This window comes from Oncorhynchus keta, unplaced genomic scaffold (assembly GCF_023373465.1).
Source record: "Oncorhynchus keta strain PuntledgeMale-10-30-2019 unplaced genomic scaffold, Oket_V2 Un_contig_1746_pilon_pilon, whole genome shotgun sequence".
Classification (NCBI taxonomy): Eukaryota; Metazoa; Chordata; class Actinopteri; order Salmoniformes; family Salmonidae; genus Oncorhynchus; species Oncorhynchus keta.
This window is the reverse complement of record NW_026280445.1, coordinates 72,501-82,952: the sequence shown is the minus strand read 5'-3', so window position 1 is coordinate 82,952 and position 10,452 is coordinate 72,501. Positions and strand designations below refer to the sequence as shown.

Genomic DNA, 10,452 nt, shown 5'->3' with positions numbered 1-10,452 from the left:
GTACAAAGTTAAAACATGTCCAGACAGCTGCCACGAAAATGTTGTGGTAACCAGACAGCTGCACAGTGACAACTACCAGGAAACCAGACAGCTGCACAGTGACAACACATCAACCAGGAAACCAGACAGCTGCACAGTGACAACACATCAACCAGGAAACCAGACAGCTGCACAGTGACAACACATCAACCAGGAAACCAGACAGCTGCACAGTGACAACACATCAACCAGGAAACCAGACAGCTGCACAGTGACAACACATCAACCAGGAAACCAGACAGCTGCACAGTGACAACACATCAACCAGGAAACCAGACAGCTGCACAGTGACAACACATCAACCAGGAAACCAGACAGCTGCACAGTGACAACACATCAACCAGGAAACCAGACAGCTGCACAGTGACAACACATCAACCAGGAAACCAGACAGCTGCACAGTGACAACACATCAACCAGGAAACCAGACAGCTGCACAGTGACAACACATCAACCAGGAAACCAGACAGCTGCACAGTGACAACACATCAACCAGGAAACCAGACAGCTGCACAGTGACAACACATCAACCAGGAAACCAGACAGCTGCACAGTGACAACACATCAACCAGGAAACCAGACAGCTGCACAGTGACAACAAATCAACCAGGAAACCAGACAGCTGCACAGTGACAACACATCAACCAGGAAACCAGACAGCTGCACAGTGACAACACATCAACCAGGAAACCAGACAGCTGCACAGTGACAACACATCAACCAGGAAACCAGACAGCTGCACAGTGACAACACATCAACCAGGAAACCAGACAGCTGCACAGTGACAACAAATCAACCAGGAAACCAGACAGCTGCACAGTGACAACACATCAACCAGGAAACCAGACAGCTGCACAGTGACAACACATCAACCAGGAAACCAGACAGCTGCACAGTGACAACACATCAACCAGGAAACCAGACAGCTGCACAGTGACAACACATCAACCAGGAAACCAGACAGCTGCACAGTGACAACAAATCAACCAGGAAACCAGACAGCTGCACAGTGACAACAACATCAACCAGGAAACCAGACAGCTGCACAGTGACAACACATCAACCAGGAAACCAGACAGCTGCACAGTGACAACACATCAACCAGGAAACCAGACAGCTGCACAGTGACAACACATCAACCAGGAAACCAGACAGCTGCACAGTGACAACAAATCAACCAGGAAACCAGACAGCTGCACAGTGACAACACATCAACCAGGAAACCAGACAGCTGCACAGTGACAACACATCAACCAGGAAACCAGACAGCTGCACAGTGACAACACATCAACCAGGAAACCAGACAGCTGCACAGTGACAACACATCAACCAGGAAACCAGACAGCTGCACAGTGACAACAAATCAACCAGGAAACCAGACAGCTGCACAGTGACAACACATCAACCAGGAAACCAGACAGCTGCACAGTGACAACACATCAACCAGGAAACCAGACAGCTGCACAGTGACAACACATCAACCAGGAAACCAGACAGCTGCACAGTGACAACAACATCAACCAGGAAACCAGACAGCTGCACAGTGACAACAACCAGGAAACCAGACAGCTGCACAGTGACAACACATCAACCAGGAAACCAGACAGCTGCACAGTGACAACACATCAACCAGGAAACCAGACAGCTGCACAGTAACAACAAATCAACCAGGAAAACAGACAGCTGCACAGTGACAACAGCTGCATCAACCAGGAAACCAGACAGCTGCACAGTGACAACACATCAACCAGGAAACCAGACAGCTGCACAGTGACAACACATCAACCAGGAAACCAGACAGCTGCACAGTGACAACACATCAACCAGGAAACCAGACAGCTGCACAGTGACAACAACATCAACCAGGAAACCAGACAGCTGCACAGTGACAACAAATCAACCAGGAAACCAGACAGCTGCACAGTGACAACACATCAACCAGGAAACCAGACAGCTGCACAGTGACAACACATCAACCAGGAAACCAGACAGCTGCACAGTGACAACACATCAACCAGGAAACCAGACAGCTGCACAGTGACAACAATCAACCAGGAAACCAGACAGCTGCACAGTGACAACACATCAACCAGGAAACCAGACAGCTGCACAGTGACAACACATCAACCAGGAAACCAGACAGCTGCACAGTGACAACACATCAACCAGGAAACCAGACAGCTGCACAGTGACAACACATCAACCAGACAACAGCTGCATCAACCAGGAAACCAGACAGCTGCACAATGACAACAATCAACCAGGAAACCAGACAGCTGCACAGTGACAACACATCAACCAGGAAACCAGACAGCTGCACAGTGACAACACATCAACCAGGAAACCAGACAGCTGCACAGTGACAACACATCAACCAGGAAACCAGACAGCTGCACAGTGACAACACATCAACCAGGAAACCAGACAGCTGCACAGTGACAACACATCAACCAGGAAACCAGACAGCTGCACAGTGACAACACATCAACCATCAACCAGGAAACCAGACAGCTGCACAGTGACAACACATCAACCAGGAAACCAGACAGCTGCACAGTGACAACACATCAACCAGGAAACCAGACAGCTGCACAGTGACAACACATCAACCAGGAAACCAGACAGCTGCACAGTGACAACACATCAACCAGGAAACCAGACAGCTGCACAGTGACAACACATCAACCAGGAAACCAGACAGCTGCACAGTGACAACACATCAACCAGGAAACCAGACAGCTGCACAGTGACAACACATCAACCAGGAAACCAGACAGCTGCACAGTGACAACACATCAACCAGGAAACCAGACAGCTGCACAGTGACAACACATCAACCAGGAAACCAGACAGCTGCACAGTGACAACACATCAACCAGGAAACCAGACAGCTGCACAGTGACAACACATCAACCAGGAAACCAGACAGCTGCACAGTGACAACACATCAACCAGGAAACCAGACAGCTGCACAGTGACAACACATCAACCAGGAAACCAGACAGCTGCACAGTGACAACACATCAACCAGGAAACCAGACAGCTGCACAGTGACAACACATCAACCAGGAAACCAGACAGCTGCACAGTGACAACACATCAACCAGGAAACCAGACAGCTGCACAGTGACAACACATCAACCAGGAAACCAGACAGCTGCACAGTGACAACACATCAACCAGGAAACCAGACAGCTGCACAGTGACAACACATCAACCAGGAAACCAGACAGCTGCACAGTGACAACACATCAACCAGGAAACCAGACAGCTGCACAGTGACAACACATCAACCAGGAAACCAGACAGCTGCACAGTGACAACACATCAACCAGGAAACCAGACAGCTGCACAGTGACAACAAATCAACCAGGAAACCAGACAGCTGCACAGTGACAACACATCAACCAGGAAACCAGACAGCTGCACAGTGACAACAACATCAACCAGGAAACCAGACAGCTGCACAGTGACAACACATCAACCAGGAAACCAGACAGCTGGAAACCAGACAGTGACAACAACATCAACCAGGAAACCAGACAGCTGCACAGTGACAACACATCAACCAGGAAACCAGACAGCTGCACAGTGACAACACATCAACCAGGAAACCAGACAGCTGCACAGTGACAACACATCAACCAGGAAACCAGACAGCTGCACAGTGACAACACATCAACCAGGAAACCAGACAGCTGCACAGTGACAACACATCAACCAGGAAACCAGACAGCTGCACAGTGACAACACATCAACCAGGAAACCAGACAGCTGCACAGCTGACAACACATCAACCAGGAAACCAGACAGCTGCACAGTGACAACACATCAACCAGGAAACCAGACAGCTGCACAGTGACAACACATCAACCAGGAAACCAGACAGCTGCACAGTGACAACACATCAACCAGGAAACAGACAGCTGCACAGTGACAACACATCAACCAGGAAACCAGACAGCTGCACAGTGACAACACATCAACCAGGAAACAGAAACAGACTGCACAGTGACAACACATCAACCAGGAAACCAGACAGACAGCTGCACAGTGACAACACATCAACCAGGAAACCAGACAGCTGCACAGTGCACAGTGACAACATCAACCAGGAAACCAGACAGCTGCACAGTGACAACACATCAACCAGGAAAACAGACAGCTGCACAATGACAACAAATCAACCAGGAAACCAGACAGCTGCACAGTGACAACAACATCAACCAGGAAACCAGACAGCTGCACAGTGACAACAAATCAACCAGGAAACCAGACAGCTGCACAGTGACAACACATCAACCAGGAAACCAGACAGCTGCACAGTGACAACAAATCAACCAGGAAACCAGACAATGACAACACATCAACCAGGAAACCAGACAGCTGCACAGTGACAACAAATCAACCAGGAAACCAGACAATGACAACAAATCAACCAGGAAACCAGACAATGACAACACATCAACCAGGAAACCAGACAGCTGCACAGTGACAACACATCAACCAGGAAACCAGACAGCTGCACAGTGACAACAAATCAACCAGGAAACCAGACAGCTGCACAGTGACAACACATCAACCAGGAAACCAGACAGCTGCACAGTGACAACACATCAACCAGGAAACCAGACAGCTGCACAGTGACAACACATCAACCAGGAAACCAGACAGCTGCACAGTGACAACACATCAACCAGGAAACCAGACAGCTGCACAGTGACAACACATCAACCAGGAAACCAGACAGCTGCACAGTGACAACACATCAACCAGGAAACCAGACAGCTGCACAGTGACAACACATCAACCAGGAAACCAGACAGCTGCACAGTGACAACACATCAACCAGGAAACCAGACAGCTGCACAGTGACAACACATCAACCAGGAAACCAGACAGCTGCACAGTGACAACACATCAACCAGGAAACCAGACAGCTGCACAGTGACAACACATCAACCAGGAAACCAGACAGCTGCACAGTGACAACACATCAACCAGAAACAGACAGCTGCACACAACAAATCAACCAGGAAACCAGACAGCTGCACAGTGACAACAAATCAACCAGGAAACCAGACAGCTGCACAGTGACAACAATCAACCATGCAACCAGGAAACCAGACAGCTGCACAGTGACAACACATCAACCAGGAAACCAGACAGCTGCACAGTGACAACACATCAACCAGGAAACCAGACAGCTGCACAATGACAACACATCAACCAGGAAACCAGACAGCTGCACAGTGACAACACATCAACCAGGAAACCAGACAGCTGCACAGTGACAACACATCAACCAGGAAACCAGACAGCTGCACAGTGACAACAAATCAACCAGGAAAACAGACAGCTGCACAGTGACAACACATCAACCAGGAAACCAGACAGCTGCACAGTGACAACACATCAACCAGGAAACCAGACAGCTGCACAGTGACAACAAATCAACCAGGAAAACAGACAGCTGCACAGTGACAACACATCAACCAGGAAACCAGACAGCTGCACAGTGACAACACATCAACCAGGAAACCAGACAGCTGCACAGTGACAACACATCAACCAGGAAACCAGACAGCTGCACACAACACATGACAACAGCTGCAATCAACCAGGAAACCAGACAGCTGCACAGCTGACAACAAATCAACCAGGAAAACAGACAGCTGCACAGTGACAACACATCAACCAGGAAACCAGACAGCTGCACAGTGACAACAAATCAACCAGGAAACCAGACAGCTGCACAGTGACAACAAATCAACCAGGAAACCAGACAGCTGCACAATGACAACAAATCAACCAGGAAACCAGACAGCTGCACAGTGACAACACATCAACCAGGAAACCAGACAGCTGCACAGTGACAACAAATCAACCAGGAAACCAGACAGCTGCACAATGACAACACATCAACCAGGAAACCAGACAGCTGCACAGTGACAACACATCAACCAGGAAACCAGACAGCTGCACAGTGACAACACATCAACCAGGAAACAGACAGCTGCACAGTGACAACACATCAACCAGGAAAACAGACAACGTTAGCTGGACCGAACTAGTGAACGGTTTCAATGTATTTTATTTGTTTTACCCGTAAAGTTAATTCACGATGTAATATCACGGATTATCTATCGGACTACTGGCTGTCTCGTCGTTATGTCCTGTATCCGACGGGGTCCTTCATCCCGCAGCCAGAAAACAACATATTTGGTCCTGCGTCTCGCAAACATCAACCCAAATTCAATAGATATGAAACGCTCCGATCTTGTAATCGTTTTGGCTAACTTAAAATCCCCCCAAAAAAGGCCATTTACACGCTGTCAACTATACATATTAGCTGTGTTTTGTTCCTCCTGTCCTATCCACCATCTTGTCAGTGCCGTCGCAACTGGCGGATCCGTATCGACGCTGACGCAGAGCGTTTGGACGCGCCCGACGTGGGAACGGAGCAGACAACACCGTTCACGACATTTCCACCGAGAAATTTACTGCATGTGATATCATAACATGATAACAATCATATATATATATATCATTAGATTTTGTAACTGTTTGGAGAATGCGTGTAAATCTAGATGAGCAGATAATACTATTTTAGGGTTTATAAAAAGCAGAAGGGTTGTTTTTCACCGGATAAACCACTAAATGTGTTCCATGTGTTCACTTGGCCGGTTAGCTCAGTTGGTTAGAGCGTCGTGCTAATAACGCGAAGGTCGCGGGTTCGATACCCGTACTGGCCATGACACTCTTTTTTTTTTGTGTGACTGTTTGAAGAGGCTGTGTTTTGTATTTTTACTCGTCTCTCTAGATAAAGGTGGACTTCTTCTCTTCTCCTCCATTGGTCCCATATGATATGGGTATATTATAGTGGTTGACTTTGAACTGGCCCAACTATGGTCATGCTTATGGGAAGCCACTATGTGGTACTATTGCTCCTACTCTAGAGGCCTGATACACAAAGGACACCAGCTGAGTTGTAAAGTGCAGAGTTACGACTGTAATAAAGTCAATGGAAGTCTGCGTAACGCCGTCATCAGTCGAGCCGATATGGCGACCAGGAACAATCTGCGTTTTAGAGCCGCTTCTCCTTTTCTGAAACTTTAAAACGCTTCAAATCAGCGCAGTTGGATGGTAAAGGAATGCACCTCGGTCAACACACTGTTGGAAAATATACACGTGGACAAATCTCTCCCGATCGGAAGGAAAAAGGGTAAGAAAGGAACGGGCGTCTTTTATGTCTTTTAGGTTACCTGAGCACCCGAACCGTGTCGGCTAGATGGTAGACAGCCGTACTATTTTACATGCAAGCGGAAAACCAATGTCAATCATGTCCTGTAGTTTTCCTTTACCTCTAATTCCTACGGTTTGCCAGTTAATTCTCTCTCTCCGTTGAATTGTCTGAATTTACAGATGTACTCCAGTTGGAATATAATAGATGTGTGTGTGTGTGTGTGTGTGTGTGTGTGTGTGTGTATGGATGTGTGTGTGTGTGTATGTATGGATGTGTGTGTGTGGATGTGTGTGTGTGTGTGTGTGTATATAAGGTACTCGTCCAACAGGATCATAGTGAATAGCCACATTATCCAAGACAGGGAAGCCTATAAAGTAATATTTGTTTTGGGGCTTTGGCCAACACCACGTGTTCGCAGTATGAGTTGATGGGTTTTCGCCTTGATCATTACTCAGTTCCCGTTACACATAAGAGTCCGTAGAAGTAACATTTACCTCTCAAACTCGAGAAGACATCCTGCCTTCTCCCTACACTTCTCAGCTTCGCCCAGGACTGTTTCACGTCAACTACAATCCCGACTTTTTAAAATGTTTTGAAACGTCAATAATCATTTAGAAACGCCAATCATAGCTTTGCTTTATGGCTTTTCGAAACATCAGCAAGAAAGAATCGTTCAAAATGAAAAAATATACGTGTAACAGTTTCTGCACAGATTTATACAGCTATGGCAGCTTCAATCCGAGGAAACTACACTTCCACGACACTTCCCCTTTACTACCAGGTGTTCAGAGCATGATAGATAGCTAATTAACACAGGTGGACCGTCTTGTCTATCATAAACAAGCGCTGTATGGATCTGTAACTACTACAGTGTAGTTTAGTAGGATGGAGGCTGTATGGATCTGTAACTACTACAGTGTAGTTTAGTAGGATGGAGGCTGTATGGGTCTGTAACTACTACAGTGTAGTTTAGTAGGATGGAGGCTGTATGGGTCTGTAACTACTACAGTGTAGTTTAGTAGGATGGAGGCTGTATGGGTCTGTAACTACTACAGTGTAGTTTAGTAGGATGGAGGCTGTATGGACCTGTAACTACTACAGTGTAGTTTAGTAGGATGGAGGCTGTATGGGTCTGTAACTACTACAGTGTAGTTTAGTAGGATGGAGGCTGTATGGATCTGTAACTACTACAGTGTAGTTTAGTAGGATGGAGGCTGTATGGATCTGTAACTACTACAGTGTAGTTTAGTAGGATGGAGGCTGTATGGATCTGTAACTACTACAGTGTAGTTTAGTAGGATGGAGGCTGTATGGATCTGTAACTACTACAGTGTAGTTTAGTAGGATGGAGGCTGTATGGATCTGTATCTACTACAGTGTAGTTTAGTAGGATGGAGGCTGTATGGGTCTGTAACTACTACAGTGTAGTTTAGTAGGATGGAGGCTGTATGGATCTGTAACTACTACAGTGTAGTTTAGTAGGATGGAGGCTGTATGGATCTGTAACTGCTACAGTGTAGTTTAGTAGGATGGAGGCTGTATGGGTCTGTAACTACTACAGTGTAGTTTAGTAGGATGGAGGCTGTATGGGTCTGTTACTACTACAGTGTAGTTTAGTAGGATGGAGGCTGTATGGATCTGTAACTACTACAGTGTAGTTTAGTAGGATGGAGGCTGTATGGATCTGTAACTACTACAGTGTAGTTTAGTAGGATGGAGGCTGTATGGATCTGTAACTACTACAGTGTAGTTTAGTAGGATGGAGGCTGTATGGATCTGTAACTACTACAGTGTAGTTTAGTAGGATGGAGGCTGTATGGGTCTGTAACTACTACAGTGTAGTTTAGTAGGATGGAGGCTGTATGGGTCTGTAACTACTACAGTGTAGTTTAGTAGGATGGAGGCTGTATGGGTCTGTAACTACTACAGTGTAGTTTAGTAGGATGGAGGCTGTATGGGTCTGTAACTACTACAGTGTAGTTTAGTGGAGGCTGTATGGATCTGTAACTACTACAGTGTAGTTTAGTAGGATGGAGGCTGTATGGATCTGTAACTACTACAGTGTAGTTTAGTAGGATGGAGGCTGTATGGATCTGTAACTACTACAGTGTAGTTTAGTAGGATGGAGGCTGTATGGATCTGTAACTACTACAGTGTAGTTTAGTAGGATGGAGGCTGTATGGATCTGTAACTACTACAGTGTAGTTTAGTAGGATGGAGGCTCTATGGATCTGTAACTACTACAGTGTAGTTTAGTAGGATGGAGGCTCCATAGCTATATGGATCTGTAACTACTACAGTGTAGTTTAGTAGGATGGAGGCTGTATGGATCTGTAACTACTACAGTGTAGTTTAGTAGGATGGAGGCTGTATGGATCTGTAACTACTACAGTGTAGTTTAGTAGGATGGAGGCTGTATGGATCTGTAACTACTACAGTGTAGTTTAGTAGGATGGAGGCTGTATGGATCTGTAACTACTACAGTGTAGTTTAGTAGGATGGAGGCTGTATGGATCTGTAACTACTACAGTGTAGTTTAGTAGGATGGAGGCTGTATGGATCTGTAACTACTACAGTGTAGTTTAGTAGGATGGAGGCTGTATGGGTCTGTAACTACTACAGTGTAGTTTAGTAGGATGGAGGCTGTATGGATCTGTAACTACTACAGTGTAGTTTAGTAGGATGGAGGCTGTATGGGTCTGTAACTACTACAGTGTAGTTTAGTAGGATGGAGGCTGTATGGGTCTGTAACTACTACAGTGTAGTTTAGTAGGATGGAGACTGTATGGGTCTGTAACTACTACAGTGTAGTTTAGTAGGATGGAGGCTGTATGGATCTGTAACTACTACAGTGTAGTTTAGTAGGATGGAGGCTGTATGGATCTGTAACTACTACAGTGTAGTTTAGTAGGATGGAGGCTGTATGGATCTGTAACTACTACAGTGTAGTTTAGTAGGATGGAGGCTGTATGGGTCTGTAACTACTACAGTGTAGTTTAGTAGGATGGAGGCTGTGTGGATCTGTAACTACTACAGTGTAGTTTAGTAGGATGGAGGCTGTATGGATCTGTAACTACTACAGTGTAGTTTAGTAGGATGGAGACTGTATGGGTCTGTAACTACTACAGTGTAGTTTAGTAGGATGGAGACTGTATGGGTCTGTAACT

General features: G+C 46.3%; 1 protein-coding gene and 1 non-coding gene across 2 annotated transcripts in view; both read left to right on the top strand.

The window, feature by feature from the left end:
• The first annotated feature begins 6,720 nt into the window (after positions 1–6,720).
• Positions 6,721–6,794, top strand: trnai-aau (transfer RNA isoleucine (anticodon AAU)). Its single transcript has one exon. It is a non-coding gene; the product is annotated as a tRNA-Ile (tRNA).
• A 277-nt stretch (positions 6,795–7,071) lies between these two features.
• The window catches only part of LOC127919760 (FERM, ARHGEF and pleckstrin domain-containing protein 1-like), a gene marked incomplete at its 3' end in the record, with an annotated part of 62,878 nt that continues 59,497 nt past the window's right edge, over positions 7,072–10,452 (top strand). Inside the window, exon 1 of the mRNA XM_052503572.1 lies at positions 7,072–7,264. The remainder of the gene's footprint in view (positions 7,265–10,452) is intronic.